The following is an 18,623-nucleotide window of genomic DNA, read 5'->3' as shown; positions in this document are numbered from 1 at the left end:
GTTCTTGATGAGGAAATATGATCACCATGTCGATAGCTAGGTAACTGCTACATCTCCTTTGTGGTACTTATGAATAGCGAAGAAGAGAGAAAGGAGAGAGAGGTTTGTTATACTCCTGTTTCCATGGAGGGCATCACAGAACAGGTGACAAGTCAAGCAGTTTGGAGAGGGCTGCATCAATAGGGAGGAACTGTGTGTGCAGTAAGGTGTAGAGGCCGCCTGTTGAGGAGTGACACAGGAGAACAGGTTAGGAATGGCTGGTGCAACAGAAAAGAGTCAGCCCTGCTTCCAGCCCTATTCTGGGCGTCCTAACAATCTCTCTGTTTTAAATAATAAAATATTGTTCTCCTTTTAGCCCTCCTCCCACCTACTTGTGGAAAGAGACCCTGTACTAAAATATGCTACTGGTGTGGTGTGGTGTGGCTATTATCTGTCCGTAGACATTTAGTGTGTGTCTGCCTTTGCAGGACTGGTACTCTGGGGGTGAGGGGTGGGGAGTGAAGACAGATAAGTACATTCCCTATCCTTGTGGAACAGCACATTAAGGGGCAAGGTAAGCTATTGGTACGGCTAATACACAAGGTAGAAGTGATCAGTAGCACAAAAGAGGCAAAAATAACATTACCTGGGAATTTAGGCAGTGGATAGAGCACCATAAAATTGGGATAGGAGGCAGGAATCTGGAAGGTTTGTTTCAAGGAGGGGGTGGCATTTGAGCTGATCTTTGGCGATGGGGTGGAGGGTTGTTGGAGTGTGAGAAGTGGTGGTCAGGGGTTTGGTGCTGCCTGGAGTGGAGTGTGTATGAAGGAATTGGGACCTTCTGTGAGTGCAGCAGGGAAGCCGATGTAGCCAGATCTCATCTAGGATCAGCGAAAATTACTAAGAGTTTTCCTGAATCTGTTTTCACTATAATAAGGAAGAAGGGGGAAGGATTGAGAGCTAAAGCATTCCCAGTGTTCAAGTTAAATGTTAACTCTTTTGTGTGGTTAACTACTGACTAACTTATTCTTTGCTATGAAAAAGAAAAAAAGAGAGGGAGAAAACACAATGCGGCAGTAACTATGTAACTTAAAAAAAGTCCTGGTTTGCTTATGTGGTTGCTTATTTTCAAGGTAATACATATGTAGCGATTATAAAGATGAGTGCAGACTTGAACAACGGACTGCAGGCGCACCTTCCTGAGTTCCCTGTGTTGCTTCTGCAGCGTTCTCAGAGTTAGCTATTTTCGAACACATTCCTAGTTTAGCCATTAGAAAATTATGGGTTTTATTTGTATAAACTCAGCAGCTAAAATAGCGCTTCCAGAAAGGTGGGTGAGCTCATCGCCGTCTGAACCAGGCAAGTTAATGACCTGCCCAGTATTGTTCGCACCGGCCAGGACTGGCTGACTTCACCCGCAGTTCCACTTGAAGGGAGACATTGTTTCTTAGGCTGCATTTGTCAGATGCTTTCCTCTCTGCACACCAGCCTTTGCTGAATGTCTTAGCAGTCCCTGAATGTTCCTGCTGCGTGTACTTTATGAAACCAAAGAGCAGGTAGCCCTGGAAATGTATGCAAAATGCTCTGCACAGCTGGCTGAGGCCCCCAGCTAAGAAAAGGATGTAAACACCTTTATCCCCGAACGTTTACACAGACAGTGCCTATGGAAGCTCCCCAGTGGGAGGGCTTCTTACTTCTAACTCTTAAATGTCAGTGACCAAACAGCCTGTGAACATGAGTAACTTATGCTTGAGCTGCTTTTGCTGGTGATTCTGATCACTTTTCAGGAAGAATAATGGTAATGTATGGAATGGAGGTATATGGAGGAGGGAATTAAGGATTATAGAATTTGTATTTGCTGTAAGAATTTAAAATATAGCATGATGTAGAACTTTAGGAATTTAGGATATTAGCTGCATAATGTTCAATTTGGTGAAAGAATGAATGGTCAAAAGATGAATTTCAGTGGACTTAAAATTTTAAATGTCAGATGCTAGGGCAAGGTGGCTAGAAAAGGAAGAGGCGGATGGTGAGAGGCCTTTGATTTGGTGTAAGAGCTAATGTGTTTGACTCTGGAGACACTATTCCACAGACAATCAAAATGGAGAAAGAATAGCAATGTAGTTTTAAAAAGTGAAACTGAATACTCTTCAGAATGAGTGCCAAATAAAATCCTAGTACCTTGGTTCTGGCCTCTTTTAAATGAGTAGTTTTTGCATTATCCTCCCCTTCCACTGTGTTAATCAAGAGGACTGTTTAATTTTTATTACTAGGCTAATCCCTGAATTAAAGACCTAAGACATTCCATCTGTAGGTTCGAGAATAGGTGTTGGAGTTGAACTTTCTTCGGGATTCTGTTCTTACTGGAGAAAATCCTAATTCACCATTGAGTGGATTGTAACTGCAGCTGCTAATTTAGAAATCCATTTGCCAGATTCAGGAGACTTTGATAAGACTTTTATTCTGTTCAGTCTTGTGCATTTGTGAGCGCATTCTTGGGAAGATTGCTGCTGGGTAGTGTTGCATGTCAGAGATGAGGGAAGTTTAGTTATTAACCCCACATAGAGGGGAAAGCGGGGCATAGGCAGGCTGTGGAATGAGGAAAGGACTGGGTTGAAACATTTCCAAAAGGTATTTTTGTTGTTTATACTTGTTAATTATTAATATTAATTATTGATGAAAAGTGCTTTTGAGTTACATGCCACACATTGTTTAAGAATAAATTATCACATTTCTTATCTGGAACTATAGTAGATAGTAAACTGTTTCAAATAATCAACATTTATTACTTTAGCAAGATTTTCCCCCTTCCTTCAACACTAAAGGAAAAAAAGGAATTTCTGGCTCATAAAGAGTTTGTTTTGTGAAAGTGTACTTTTTCCTCAGTTTTTGTGTGGCTTTTAACACTAAATGAATATGTTAAGAATTTTATTTGGGGGCCGGCCGGTGGTGCAGCGGTTAAGTGTGCACGTTCTGCTTCGGCGGCCCGGGGTTTGCCAGTTCGGATCCCAGGTGCAGACATGGCACTGCTTGGCAAGCCATGCTGTGGTAGGCGTCCCACGTATAAAGCAGAGGAAGATGGGCACGGATGTTAGCTCAGGGCCAGTCTTCCTCACCAAAAAGAGGAGGATTGGCAGCAGATGTTAGCTCAGGGCTGATCTTCCTCAAAAAGAAAAAACAAAACACTTTATTTGACCAAATTACATCAATCATTAAAAAGTATCTTTAGAACAAAGTATGTATTTCATGCAAGACACATAGATAATGTTGACTTAAACAAAATGGTTATTTCACCAGGAAAATGTTTATTCAGGAATAGCAGAGGAATTGTAATTGGGAACAAGCAGGCTATAGCAAAAGCAAGAAGCAAGTCCGGCAAACAAAGGAGAGGAATGTTACCTTATAGAGAAAAAGGAGGAACTGAGGAAGGGTTGTTTTGAACAAAAATTCATTGGTGGAAAGTGAGAATTCAGGGTGGTGATGGTTTCTCATTGGCTGAGTTGCTGGGCAAGGAGGAAATCTTCCTTCCTCCTGCTGGGGTAATAATTGACGGATTCTTCCTGTTTGGCGTCTGTAATTGAGGTTGAGTAGTCATGTGTAAGGGCTCCCCTCTCTGGCCTCCCGACTTCATTTTAAGTGAGGTTTCCTTCATTCTGTTTCACAGTAATATATAAAGCTTTGTAGGTTAAAATTGCTAAATTAGTTGTGAGTATTGTGCTTTGTCTTAAATATCCATGTCTTTTCAGATGTGCACTCTATGATCATCTTAGTTTTTTGGAAATGAGCTTTTTAGGAGTTGCTGTATTTTCTGGTTTATTGTATAGATCTCAATAAAGTATATTCTGTTCAAATTCCAATTACCGGGGATGTATAGGATTGAAGATAGATCTGAAATAAGAACTGGCTGATGCTCATAGTGCATAGTGTGTGTGTGTGTGTGTGTGTGTGTGTGTGTGAGAGTATGTGTGAGAGAAAGAGGGGAGGGGAGAAGGGGAGGAGAGGGAAGTGAAGGTTGAGATGGACGGGCCTTCTGACAGATTGGGAATTGGAGACATTGTTTTCAGTCAGGCTGTAAAAATCAATGTTTATGCTTCTTAGGCATTATTAGCTTTTTGAACATTGTTAGATTGAGTCTTAAGGACTGTGTGTTGGGTTTCCTATGGGCTTTATTAATTTTTACTTTTAGATTGTGTCATTCTCATCTCTGGGCTGTTCTATATACTATCATAGCAGTCGTGTGTGAAAGTACTAGTCACAGCACTGGTAAGCCAGAGTTGTTTGGTTGTAGAAAATAGCACACACATGTGAACCACCTCTAGGGTTCGTTTTGCATTTGCCTGGGTGTACTCCAGAGGTGACCTGTCCTGGTATATTTTCCCATTAGGGAGAGGTTGTTGTAGTGACTTGAAAACCTTGCCTAAGGTGGAGTAATAGGCTGATCATGGGTCAGTTCGTTCTCTCTGTCATCTGAAAGTCTTGCACACTGACCTCATTCATAGCTTGGTGTTTGATCTCTATGAGCAGTTGATTTCACCACTTTTCAGAGCCCCAAATTAAGATCACAGATTCTCTGGGGGATCTGGGAGGGTCTGCCTTACCTTTATGAAGGTTATGGTCAGTTAGACTTTGCCTTCGATGGGCTCACTTCATTTTGGGAAGAAAAATTCAGCATTTGTGGAAAATGAAAGGACGCTTGCCTTTTTCAAGGGAGCTGACAGCTATTAGTTTCTCCAGAGAGGATTACTGGTGAAGACAGTTATGAAGAGAACAAGTAACTCTTTTAAATGAACAACATGTTCTTGCTTAAATATTTCCCAGAGCAATTCTAAAGAAATATAATACAGGTAAGTTTTGTTATGTTCTCATTGTGAGTTATGTTTACGAGAAACAAAAATAGGATTAGAATCATAGAGGAGGAAAAGCTTTTTCTTACCCGTGGTTTGTGTTTTATGTCTCATGAATTCTAACCATTTATAAAATTATCTGGTTTCTTGCCCCTACTCATGGTTGATTTTTTTCTCTCTTTTTCCATCTAGAGACCTTTGAATTATTTTTATTCATAAGTGAAAAATGTATTACAGCTTTATTTCCTTTTATTAATAGTTCCTTCTTGCCCTTAACCACATCTCTGACTTTTTGGCATGTAAAGTCCAATGAGCTCATGCTTAATCATGTATAAACAACCGTCTAATTATATGGTTTTGAGTTTTCATTTGACCGACTAAACAAAAATGACACAGAAAAGAGAAACCTGACAGCCTCCCTGTCTTGAGATACCTGGCCTTTCTCTCCTTCACTCTCTTCACGCATTTAGTAGAATACGTGTTAAAACTTATCAAAAAATCAGTTTATATTTGCCAAGTTTCTGAGGTAAAATTGTTCTTTTCAAGGCTACGTGGCTAAAAACAAGTTAGTTGAGTTGAATTATACGTCTTCTTTACAAATTTCTTTCGGACTCTATTCTTTCCTCCTCTGGACGGAGGTGTTACTAGAATTCTTTGTGCTGCTGGTATCAGATGACAGAACAACCAATATTCATGGGGCACGATTTCTCAATCTTCGTCCCCTTACCTTCTCCCCTGAGGTACAATAACCATGATCCCGGTTGCTGTATCTTCCCACCCTCCCCCAAACCACTCTGATTGACACATTTTTGAAAGAAGGTAGTGGGAAAAATCTTTCCAAACAAAGGTGTTCACTGTGTTTGAACAGGAAGGAAGAAGTTGTACATTGCCTTTTTTCTCGTTGGCTTAGTCTTAGAATTCCAAACAGGGAGCAAAATCTCTTCTGAATGTTTAGATGGTTTCACCATAGAGAGCTCTGTGTGCTTGATAGAAGAAGACCGAAGAAAAGATACCTGTCTTTATTATTTTTTTTTCTAGATATCTCACAAGACGAGTACCTAGATAGTAGGTTTGGCTAACTAGTAGTTAATGGCTATGAGAGAGAAGAAAGGGAAGGGGTACCTGTGAAACTTGGCAAAAGTGATTTATTTTCTCACTAATCTTTCAGCCTTAAAAACATAATTTGATCTCTGAAAGTGCTGTGACTCTGAAACATGCATATCTTTAAGTGCCAAAATCTCATACGCTTAGCTAGGGTGGGTTTGTTTGGAAGCAAATTATATTGGCTCCATTTTGAAAATTTAGAGTCAGAATGATCTCTTTGAGGTTAGCATATGAACAGTCTTCCTCAGTGAAAATATTTTAGAGATAATTTCTTAATTTTTCTGTTCATTATAAGAAGCCAATAATACCCTAATAATTAATAGGGATTTATTGTAATATTTTATTCCACCCTGTAGATTTGAATCAAGGTTCATGTTTCTCTCCTTGTAGAAGATCAAAGTGAGACTTCTGCCTTTCGTTGTTATTTTTGTTTTGTTATGGGATGTTTAGAACAAAGAGGAGAGCAAATTCTGGCAGAGTTCATAATTTAGTTCACCTGGAGCGATCAAAAGAGGAGGCACTTTAACCACCAAATCAAGACCTCTGCTCACTTGTCCCTTGGAGAATTGGGGAGGAATTTTATTTCTCCTTTCCGTTTACTTTGAAAGCCACAGAATCTTATGTTGCATATGACTTGTTATTAATTTTCTTCTAAGAATTTGTGTATTACTCAGGAAATAAGTTTTCAACTCAATATAGCAGTCAACTTTTTATTCACGTTTATTTTCAACTTTCACATTTAAATTCAGATAAATAATACTACTCCTTAAAAAATATTACTTTAGGGAGAACATAAGCACTACTCTTAATTTGGGTTTTTTTCATACTGGCATCAATCTGTGTTATGATTGCTTTTTCATTTTGATGAAAAAGAATTTGGTTTGGAAATGGTATTCTTCCTTGCTGTTTGACCTAATTTCAGATATTGTTAGGTAAGAGTTATTGTTGATACAGTGGTCTGAATTAGCACCTGTAGGGTGAAGGGATAAAACAGTCACATTTACTTTAATGCTAAGTCATGCTCCAATTCTGTTTACATAGAGGCTTAGATTACTCTAGTTCTCTTAAAAGTTCAAAAATGGCATTAAATAAAAGAAACAGAAGAGAACTTACAGTATATAGGCCCTAGCCAGATTGCCTGTGTGTTGAGATTTGTGATGTCAATTTTTTTTATATTTTGGTAGTTTGGTTAATGTTATGTAATTTTATACAGTGACAAGTTGTTTGAGCCAAAGGGTAGACATTTCAGCCTTTCTTTTTTTTTTTTGGTTTTGACATATTTTAGTTATCCCTTTTAGCTGAGAATCTTTAAAAGCAGGAGCATATCTCTAATTCTTTTTGTATTTTTTTTTTAAAGATTGGCACTGAGCTAACAACTGTGGCCAATCTTTTTTTTTTTTTCCTGCTTTATCTCCCCAAATCCCGCTTGGTACATAGTTGTATATCTTAGTTGCAGGTCCTTCTAGTTGTGGCATAGGGGACGCTGCCTCAACGTAGCCTGACGAGCGGTGCCATGTCCACGCCCAGGATCCGAACCCTGGGCCGCCGCGGCAGAGCACGCGAACTTAACCACTCGGCCACAGGGCCGGCCCCTCTTTTTGTATTTTTACCACCTAGTAAAATTTCAAGCTTTTAATCAATGCTCAATAAATGTCATTTGAATTGAACTGAATTGATACATAATCTATGTTGTCTCTTTTACTGACATAATTTCTTTCTTTTTTTTTAATTTTTATTTTTTCGGATGTACATCATATTTCAAACTCTGTGTACATTACAGCATGTTCACCACCCAAACACTAATTATAGTGCATCCCCTCACATGTGAGCCTAATCACCCCTTTTGCCCTCCCCCCTCCCCCCTTCCCCAATGGTAACCACCAGTCCAATCTCCAATGCTATGTGTTTTTTTTTTTTGTCGTTTTTATCTTCTGCTTATGAGTGAGATCATATGGTATTTGACTTTCTCCCTCTGAGTTATTTCACTCAGCATAATACCCTCAAGGTCCATCCATGTTGTCACAAATGGCCGGATTTTGTCATTTCTTATGGCTAAGTAGTAGTCCATCGTGTATAAATACCACATCTTCTTTATCCATTCGTCCCTTGATGGGCACCTAGGTTGCTTCCATGTCTTGGCTTTTATGTATAATGCCGCAATGAACATAGGGGTGGAAGTATCTTTATGCCTTTGTGTTTTCAAGTTCTTTGGATAAATACCCAGCAGTGGAATAGCTGGATCATATGGTAGATCTATCCTTAATTTTCTGAGGAAACTCCATACTGCTTTCCATAGTGGCTGCACCAGTTTGCACTGCCACCAGCAGTGAACAAGTGTTCCCTTCTCTCCACACCCTCTCCAACATTTATTGTTTCCTGTCTTGTTAATTATAGCCATTCTGATCAGAGTGAGGTGATACCTCATTGTAGTTTTGATTTGCCTTTCCCTGATAGCTAATGATGTTGAGCATCTTTTCATATGCCTGTTGGCCATCTGTATATCTTCTTTGGACAAATCTCTGTTGAGGTCTTTTGCCCATTTTCTAATTGGATTGTTGGTTTTTTTGTTGTTGAGATGTATGAGTTCTTTGTTTATTTTGGGTATTAACCCCTTATCTGATATATGGTTTGCAAATATCTTCTCCCAATTGTTAGGTTGTCTTTTCGTTTTGTTGATGGTTTCCTTTGCTGTGCAGAAGCTTTTTAGTTTGATGTAGTCCCATTTGTTCATTTTTTCTTTTGTTTCCCTTGCCCGGTCAGCCATGGGACTTGAAAATATGCTGCTCAGACCAATGTCATAGAGCGTACTACGTATGTTTTCTTCTAGAAGTCTCATGATTTCGGGTCTTACATTCAAGTCTTTAATCCATTTTGAGTTGATTTTTGTGCATGGTGTAAGGGAATGGTCCACTTTCATTCTTTTGCGTGTGGCTGTCCAGTTTTCCCAACCCCATTTATTGAAGAGACTCTCCTTTCTCCATTGTATGCTCTTGGCTCCCTTGTCACATATTAGCTGTCCACAAATGTGTGGGTTTATTTCTGGGCTCTCAGTTCTGTTCCATTGATCTGTGTGTCTGCTTTTGTGCCAGTACCATGCTGTTTTGGTTACTATGGCTTTGTAGTATAATTTGAAATCAGGGAGGGTGATACATCCAGCTTTCTTCTTTTTTCTCAGGAATCCTTTGGCTATTCGGGGTCTTTTGTTGTTCCATATAAATTTTAGGATTCTTTGTTCTATTTCTGTAAAAAACGTTGTTGGAACTTTGATAGGGATTGCGTTGAATCTGTAGATTGCTTTAGGAAGTATGGACATTTTAACGATGTTAATTCCTCCAATCCAAGAGCACGGAATATCTTTCCATTTCTTTGTGTCTTCTTTGATTTCTTTCAACACATTTCAGCCTTTCTATCTCTCCAATTTTAACTGAATCTGTAGTAGGTGTGACTTACTCTACCAAGTCATGTATATAAGAAATAGTTCTTTAAATTATTTCCTTTAATTCAAAGCAAATGAGACCCCATCTTGCTGATAAACAGGAAATTTAATCCAGTCATTGTTGCTTGGACTGCCCAACACCTTGCCAAGTTTAGACAAAAATCCCAGGGTCTTTGTACAGAGCAGAACATTCCAAGAGCTTTTCTGCTTCTTGATGCGTCAGGTTACTCCTGAAATGCCTGCTGACCAAGCCCACATGACCATGCCTAGAAGTCTGCTGCTTCTGCATTGCTTGGTCACAGAAAGCTTTGCTGGAGCTGGGAGTCCCCGGACCTAGAGCCTGGCCTTTGCATGTTTGCCCTGCAGCCATGCCCTCCACCCCCACTGCCTTCCCTGAGAGCTGCCTCAGTACTTAGGGGACTGTCAAACTGCTGTTCTTCCCAGAATTTGGGCAGTCTCACCTTATCCTGGCTTCTGCCTCAGAGGCACTCAGAGCGCCTGGATAATCTCAGTGGATTTAGGCTTCTACACAGGACTAGAAGAGAGGATGAAATCAAGCAGTGTCTTACAATAACCCCCCTAGGACAACGGAGCACAAAATACAAATAATAGTCCAACAAATTTTCTTGCCATATACCTGGGCTCCTGAATGGACTTCGAAGCATGAGTCCAGAATCTACAGCCTAGAGGCAAAGGGTATCTAGTTGAGACAGTTGAACAGCCCTGGGTGACTTCTGGGTGTAGGAAGCTGGGTACTTTCTGGCTCTTAGAAGTATGGGGACTTAATTTTTAATGTAAGAGAATGTAATCTCTCATAAGGATTTGCCTTTTCTTTGGGTCTGATGCTTCTGGGCACTGATCTGGACTTGCAAGCCCATGTAGAATGTGTAACAGAAAGTTTATAGTGGAGTATATTTCTCTTTGGACAGTTCTGAGGAATTTGAAGGGAAACAAAGGTATTCTAGCAGCTTTTAATGATGACTTTGTAGGCTGTGCCTTTTAGATACTGAGAAGTTATCTCTAATATGAAGGATCGAATGGAATTTTCCCTTAGAACCAGCTCTTAGGTCCTGAAAAAAAAGTTCCATTGATTTATATTGAGTAGCTTAGACTATACTCCTTTCATGTTGACTGTGAGAGTGTGTGTGTGTGTGTTTGTGTGAGTGTGTGGCAGGAGGGAGTATGGAGAGAGGGGGCAAACTAATTGTACTTCCAGCTCTTCAGGAATTTAGAGACAAGGATATATCAACAATTGTATTCAGCAGGGATCTCTGTCTTTCTTTCTTCAACATCACAACTTGCATTTAGCAGGGAATTTCTCAACTTCATTTGTGGCCTTGAACTATAGTTGCCTTATGAATTGCCCTAAAAGTCATGTTTTTATTCATTCACTTAGCAAATATTTGTTGAACACCTACTCTCTAACGGAGGGATCCCAGTCATTGTTCCACACAGGAGAGGTCTCACCAATAGGCAGCTTTGCCATTTCTCATTCTATCTCTGCTTTTGGTTGGCTTAGGGGGGAAAAGCAGCTTAGAAAAAACACGATCATAATTTATGGAGAGGGGCTTGGAATCTAGTATTTCTTATAGGCCCTTCAACAACCCTCTTATTTGTTTTCTTTATAAGGTCATTTGGAGTTACTCTGTTCTCTGTATTTGTCTTTACCTGACCTGGCCCAGGCCTTGTCACTGCATCCTGAGATCATAGTGACATCTTCCTAACTTGGTCTGCTTCCATGTGTGCTGAAAATAGTGAGATTGTCCTCTTGATAGTCCCTCATTACTTCATACCCATGCTTATAAAACCTACTGTAGCTCTTTGGGGGAACTTGGCCTTGGAGGTCCTGTGTAATCTGATAATACTTTAATAATAACATGAATGCCTAAGGCTTATAGAGTATTTACTATGTGCTGGACATTATTCTAAGTGCTTTGCATACATTGACTTATTAGTTCTCCAGACAGCCTTATGAAGGTAGGTACAATGATCACCCCCGTTTTCCAGATGAGGAAACAGAGCCACAGAGAGTTTAAGGAACTTGCCCAAGGTTACACAGCTGGTAAGTGAAGCCATTCTGGCGCTAACATCTTCATTCTTCACTATTTCCTCATGCTGCCTCCATACCACTTTCCTAGCACATTCTCCTCACTTCTCTTTGGCCAGCCCACTCTTTGTACTGCCCTCTCCCCTCCAGCCATTAAAAGGCTCAGATCAAATCTCACTTACTCCACCAGGGCTCCTCCAGTTTATACAGATGTTTTTCTTGTTTGATCGCTTTCATTGCTCAGCATTATGGCAATTCGGTTTAAGATTGTTTTCTAATTGTCTCATGTTTGGGTTAAAAACTTGGTCAGAAGCTCTCTGAGAGCTAACCCAATGGCCTAGGACTCCAGTGGTACGGCACAGCACCAACCCACAGGTAGTGCTCAATAAATGTGACCTATTCATGGTCTTTGGGAAACTGAGGCAGTTTTCTCCCATTAAAGTAGCCTTCCTCCCTTACTTCCTCTCTTCCTTTCTTATGTTTATGGACGTCTTCTCTTTATAGAGTAAGTATAATTTCACCTTGAATTCATATATTTTTACAGATGAATCCCATGGATAAGCCTATTAAATTAGATAATAAGCAAGAATTTTCTAACTGATCTATGTATCCATATTCCTTACAGTATATACTATGGCAGAGTAGGGACACGATAAACAAATACCCAATCAGTGAACAATAAATTACTCAACTGTGCCTGTACTGGTATTTCAGCTTTTCAGAGTAATGGTTTGCTTATTTAACAAATGTATCTGCTCTCTTCCCCTGGGATTGTTAGAAAATTGGTCAAGGGAAAAGCAGTAAAATGTGCTTACATTTCCTCTTTGGTTTTCTAGGCTAATTGTTGGTGAACTTTATTTAACACTCTTGCTATACTAAGAGTCTCTGTGGAGCAGAGCAGCTTTCAGTTAACTTGGCAAATGATTACAAGAGAGAACAGAAGGGTCAGCATAAGTACTCTCTACTAATTAGTTGATAATTGATGTACAATAGCTGACTGATGGGACTTTAGAATATAAACTTCGAGAATGCTGTTTAATATATCTTTACATCTTTATGAGGTGGTTCAGAGCACTGTATTCTTTTAATAACATTTTATCAGGAGTGCCCAGTGGGTGGGCAGCAAGATCGAGGCTGCATGTCCAGGAATTCAGAGCACTGAGTGGTACAGAAAGGAATATGACATTTTTAAATCTCTCAGGGTATAAATATGATTCCATTTAATGCAGGGATAAAATGAAATGAGTAATGCTGGTGATTCCATACTTTGTGGCCAACATTCCTGAATGCTGACTAAGGTTAGAAGAGTGTTGGTGTGAAAGTTATATTCTTTGTGGGATAAACTTAGTAGATTCAAGCTGAACTCCTGAGGGCAAAGTGGTGGGAGATTGCATGATTTGTGGGAATCTTCATTAATCTGGATTTGGATTTGATGTGTTTATTATCTGGGACGAAGTAACTCATTTTGGAATAGAGTCACAAAAATAATCTTTATATGACCTCCTCCTCGTTTTTAAACTAGATCTCCTGAATCTTTATCAACCAGTTACAAAATCCTCAATCTTACTCTAACTGGCTTCTATAACTACTGCCTTTTTTTAAAATCTTTTTTTTTTTTTTTGGCTGGGAAAGATTCACCCTGAGCTAACGTCTGTTGCCAGTCTTCCTTTTTTTCCCTCCCCAAAGCCCCACTACATAGTTGTATAATCTAGTTGTAGTTCCTTCTGGTTCTTCTATGTGAGCCACTGCCGCAGCATGACTCCTGACAGATGAGTGGTATGGTTCCGCACTGGGGAACTGAACCCCAGGCTGCTGAAGCAGAGCATGCCGAACTTTAACCACTAGGCTATCAGAGCTGGCACAACTATTGCCTTTTTATGCTGTCATTTATCACCATGTGGGCTCCTCCTTATTGTCTGTCCAGCATTTGGTTCATGTACTCCTCCAGCCTTTCTCCCTGTCTCTACCAGATCAATCTTGGGTGAGCTCAGCTTCCAGTGGGGCGCACCACTACCTGCAGCACAGAGCCCTAGATGCATGTCAGCAGGCCACTTGTAGCAATGTCTTCTGACTTACTTGGTTTGAGGTGGCATCAACGAATTAGCATTTTTGAAAAGCTTTCCTGGTGACACTAGTGTGCAGCCAGATTTGGAGCCATTGGTGAATGCGTAATGTCCAGTTGTTAAATCAGGTCCTCCAGGCTGACTAAAGCAGCCCTCTAAGTCTGTGTTCTCCTTTTCTTCTGGTCAGAGTCCCTTCTTGCAGGCAGCCCTGACTTTATTTCCCCCAGTACACATCATGACTCCTTTCTGTTTCCGTGTCTACACTCTACTGTCTCCTTCTCATTCGCGTGCTCATTCTTCTTTCACGTTTTAGCTTATTATTTTCTAAAGAGTGTTCCTTGGTATACCAGTCTTGGGTGAGTCCATGAGAAAAAAAACCACCCTAAACAAATATATATTTCATATTATTTGCTCCTCTGGGAGATTTATTATGCACATTTGCACTTTTAAAGACTTTGAGAAGACCTATAATAAAGAGATATGTTTAACGTCATTGTATTAGGGTTTCCCAAAGCCATTTGACTATGGATCTCTCCGTGACCCTACCTTATTTGTTATCATTGAGCAGCTTTGGACTTCCTGAAGAAGTTTGGGAAATGCCTTTGTGGTTAAAATTGTTCTTCAATGAATTATCTGTGCATAGAGATTTCTCCCTTCTCGGAACTCCAGTTTCTATGATTCATCCTATACAGTCCAGTATCATTATCTGATGGTTCCTAGATGAGTATGTGTTATCTCTACAGAGATTGTAAGTTCCATAGAGACAGGAGGTTACACCCAGTGTTCCTTACCTCCCATAGGTTTTGTGCAGTTTTGAGCATTTGTAACATATGCTAAATTAAAATGCTTAGCTCCTGAATATAGAAGCCAGTTATTTCGTTCTCATTCTCATCCTTCAGTGTTCTTAACCACTCACCCATGTCTTACTGTATTTCAAAGTAACACACTACCCACTCACATATATTCATTAAGTTGTCACTACTGTATCTCAGCAGTGAAACATTACTAATGTGACAAAACACTACATAACAGGCTAGTATGTTTTGTATGTAAGAATTTCTTATTTCTAGTTTCAGGTAGGAGTAATAGTGAAAGCTGGAGAGAGTCTAAGAGTAAGATAAGCTGAGGTGAGGAGAGGCCTGGAGCCTGGAGCCCACTGAGGGTAGGATAAGTCTACTGTGTGTCGAGGGGAAGGTCTCTGGCAGGGAGGTATCAGCATGCAGTCCTTGGTCACTGAGGAGAAAAGAAGTGCTTAGAGACGATATCAGAAAGGTACCAGAGACAAGTTCTTTAATAAAATATAACTGACATTTATAGTGCATTTATTAAGTGTCAGGCCCTAAATATCTTGCATATATTAGATCTTTTAATCCTCAGATCAACTCAATGAGGTAAGTACCAGTATTAACCTCATTTTAGCGATCAGGATACTGAGGCACAGAGAGCTTAAATAACTTGCCCAAGGTCACATGGCCAGTCAGTGGTGGAGATAGGGTGCAAACTCATGCTCTTAACTACTGTGCAGTGTGCTCTTAACTCTCACTTCTTTTCTTTCTCTGCTTTTCTACTTTTCCATCAGCCTTTGGTGCCCTGGTGTTGGGTGATTTACTAACCCATTCTTAAAGACCCACCTGGGCATGAATCTCAAACCCTTTCTTTGAAATGCATGATCCTGAATTGGAAAACAGTTGCTCTGAAGGGTATTATTGGGATAATTGGTAATATTTAAATATAAATAGTGTATTACATACTAGTAGTATATCCTTGCTAAATGTCTTGAATTTGATAATTGTGTTATGATTATGATGTAGGGAAGCAGTGTATAAAAGTCTATGACTTATTCTTAAATGATTCAACAAATTAATGATAACAATAATAAGCTTATATAGAGAGAGATGGATGAATAGAAAGATCAACATAAAATTTATTAATTGATAACATTCATTGTACTATTCTTGCAGCTATTTTGTAGATTTGAAATGTTTTAAAGTGAAAGATTGGGAAGAAAACCCTGAGCCTTAGAAGTGATAAGGCATATATTAATATGTACTAACCCTTTTTTTTTTTCTGAGGAAGATTAGCCCTGAGCTAACTACTGCCAATTCTCCTCTTTTTAGTGAGGAAGACTTGCCCTGAGCTAACATCCATGCTCATCTTCCTCTACTTTATACCTGGGACGCCTACCACAGCATGGCTTTTGCCAAGTGGTGCCATGTCCTCACTCAGGATCCCAACCAGCGAACCCCGGGCAGCCGAGAAGCAGAACGTGCAAATTTAACCACTGTGCCACTGGGCTGGCCCCTATACTCACCCTTTAAACTTGATAACAACCCTATGAGTTATGTACTATTACTATCCCCATTTTAGGGAACAGGATGCTGAGGCATGGAGACTGAGAACCTTGCCCACTCACAGCCAGTGAGTGGAGGAGACAGGACTCAAATCCTGATATGTATTTATTTCTGTTTCCATAACACCCTGCACATGTGTTAGGTTGAACCATATAGAAATTGCTCTCATTTGACCATGTTTGACCTGTAAAGAAAGCCATTTTCTGTGACCCAACCTAGGAGCAGGGACCACCTCTTTTATAATGAATGGTTGGTTTGGTATTTGTCTTTATGGGCAGAATGCGGGCTTTGTGTGGGCTGGGACCTTGCCCATCTTGCTCACCATTGTCTCCAGGGACTGCCTGGCGCGTGGTTGGCATCTGATTAAGTGTTGGTTGAATGAACAACACCACCAAAAAATCTTTGGTTACTTCTCTCTATTCCCCTCCTATATATATGCCATTCCTGTTCATCCAATATCTGTGTCATTTTTAGAGACACTAGTGGATAAACATAAATTGTTCTGAAAGATGCAGCCTCAGCAGGGATAATTGTGACATAATCAACTATTTGACTTCCAGAGAACCCTTTTAGCTAATGAAGGCCTTAATTAAAAACACGCCCCTGCTAAGATGACCTCTCAGTTCAGAAACTTGAAAATGCAAAACGTTTTCACTCCCCACCAGCATGCGGTGATTTTGGCTAGAATATATGTAGTAGTCGGAATGCCATCTACTCGGATTCTTATTTGAGCAGTAAACACGTTTTTAAAAAACATTGTGCAGTCTCTAAAAATAAGCGGTATTTCAAAATGAAAACCAGCACACAAGTGTTTGGCACATCTGGTAGTCAGAAAAGTTGTACGGTTTGTTTTCAGGGAATGACAAGCCAAGGAACATTCAAACTTGGCCAAATGAAAACTTTTCTTCTATCTGTGATGACACCTGGTTTGAAAAAAATTGGCTCCAGCCTCAAGGCAGAAAGAACATTGGAAATGGGTAAAGAATTAAACAGCATCATTTACTATCTTGTTTTGTGCAAGGAATTAGAAAGAACAGGTTTTTTCTTTTTTCAAGAAAGAGAATAGAGCAAAAAAAAAAAAAAATGGTGACAGGCATGAACAATAATAAGTAACAGCAAAAATAGAAGATGACCTCCATTGAATACCTACTATGTGCTAGACAATGTGCAGAGTCCCTTACGTGTATAATTAATGCTAAATACACGACAACCTTATGAGGTGGTATTGTTTTCATTCTCATTTTACAAATGAGAAGACATAGATATAGAGATAAGGCACACAAATGTTTAACTAATTTGCCCAAGTCACACAACCAACCGGGGTAGGGGTGGGGTCCCAGGGGGGCTGTTTCCAGTGCCCACACTCCAAAGTGCTGTACGATTCTGAGAAGTCTGAAGGTGTTCATTGTGTCTGGCATTATGAAAAAAATTAGAGTGAGATGGTTGCATTGAGCACAGTGAGTCTTGGTCAAACAGTTATTTGCCTCCACTTATGAGACAGATGATGCCATTTTCCAGAACATTCTCACAGCTGGGCCACAGACATTACATGTTCCCAATGTACTCTGTAGCCTCATGCTTCAGGGATGCCATATGTGATCCTGTCCGAAGCTATCACTCCTCTGTGGTTAGATGAGGTTCAAACTGACCAGTGAATTTGGGAGTAGGAAGTGGTATAGTAAAAATGATGGAGACACTGGGGAGGGAAGGATTAGGGTTTCTTTAATACAGAGTGAAAAAATAATGTAAGTGTGTGAATCTGGGGTATAGGGTTACAAAGGCAACCTTGACCAGTCTAAAATTCTAGCCCACAAAAATGAATTTATAATTACTACTCCCACTAGCTTCATCTTCCATTCAGACCTAGTTAGCAGTACTGTGGAGAAGCATCAAAGGATTGACTTAGTTGGAGTTTTTGAAAAATGGCGCTGTTTTTTAAAAAAGAAAATCAGGAGGGTTGCAGTGGAAACAATGTGTCAGTATTTTAATATTCATGTATAACTATCTGTTATTTTCATTCATTCATTCATTCTTAACCTCATCAGTAGACTTAATTGGGTACTGTACAGGCCCTGGGCTAGGCGCTGAGGAAGCAGAGGTGCCTCAAACAAGGGCTTTGTCTTTAAAAAACAACAAAGTATAAAAGAGGAGGGGATGACAGCATGTAAATATTTCAGTTCCCTAAAGGTGCTGAGGCAGATGTGTTATGAGAGACTGGGGTGGGGGAGGGACAAAAAGAAGAATTGGTCAGATCTTCTCAGCTGGCAGTGAGGGAGGAGGAGTCATAGAGGAGGTGATCTTTGAATTGAGACCTTTAAGATAGATAGGTGCTCACCAAGCGGACAAGTTAGGGTGAGGGTGTGCCAATCAGAGAGAAGAGCATGAATAAGAAAAGGGTTAAAAGAAATTTTTCTGCAGTCATGTTGGTATTTATTGATTCTAAGGTGCACATATTTTCACATCTGAATATCTCTGAAATCTCGACACCCGGCGCTAGTTTAATTGATTGTGCATGTTTTTACTGTACATATATTATAATGTTTATTACATCGATCTAATAGTTGATGTAATAATGTATTAATATGCTTTGTTACCAAGTAGTATTTCTTGGGTTTGCTGTTCCAGCTGTTAATATGTCTTTGTTTTAGAGGTAGATATTAATACCTTTTTATTGTGGAGGAAACAGGCATGAAATGACTGAGTTCCTTAGATGAGTATGTGACACTGAATTTGAGAGAATACCTGACATCTAATGTTGCTTAATAGCAGTGGCTGGTAAGGAGGGAACCTGGGGAGTTT

General features: G+C 39.9%; 1 protein-coding gene across 3 annotated transcripts in view; it reads left to right on the top strand.

Annotated features, from left to right (window-relative positions):
* GLIS3 (GLIS family zinc finger 3) overlaps positions 1 to 18,623 on the top strand; it is a 446,998-nt gene that overhangs the window by 125,321 nt on the left and 303,054 nt on the right. Inside the window, exon 1 of one of the 3 annotated variants that reach the window (XM_070589983.1) lies at positions 4,475 to 4,823. The exons of the other annotated variants lie outside the window; for them this stretch is intronic. The gene's annotated coding sequence lies outside the window, so the exon portion shown is untranslated. Of the gene's footprint in view, positions 1 to 4,474; positions 4,824 to 18,623 lie in introns of those variants that run through there. 3 annotated transcript variants of the gene reach the window in all.

Source organism: Equus przewalskii, chromosome 22 (assembly GCF_037783145.1).
Source record: "Equus przewalskii isolate Varuska chromosome 22, EquPr2, whole genome shotgun sequence".
NCBI classification, from domain to species: Eukaryota; Metazoa; Chordata; class Mammalia; order Perissodactyla; family Equidae; genus Equus; species Equus przewalskii.
This window is presented reverse-complemented; position numbering and strand designations above follow the sequence as displayed.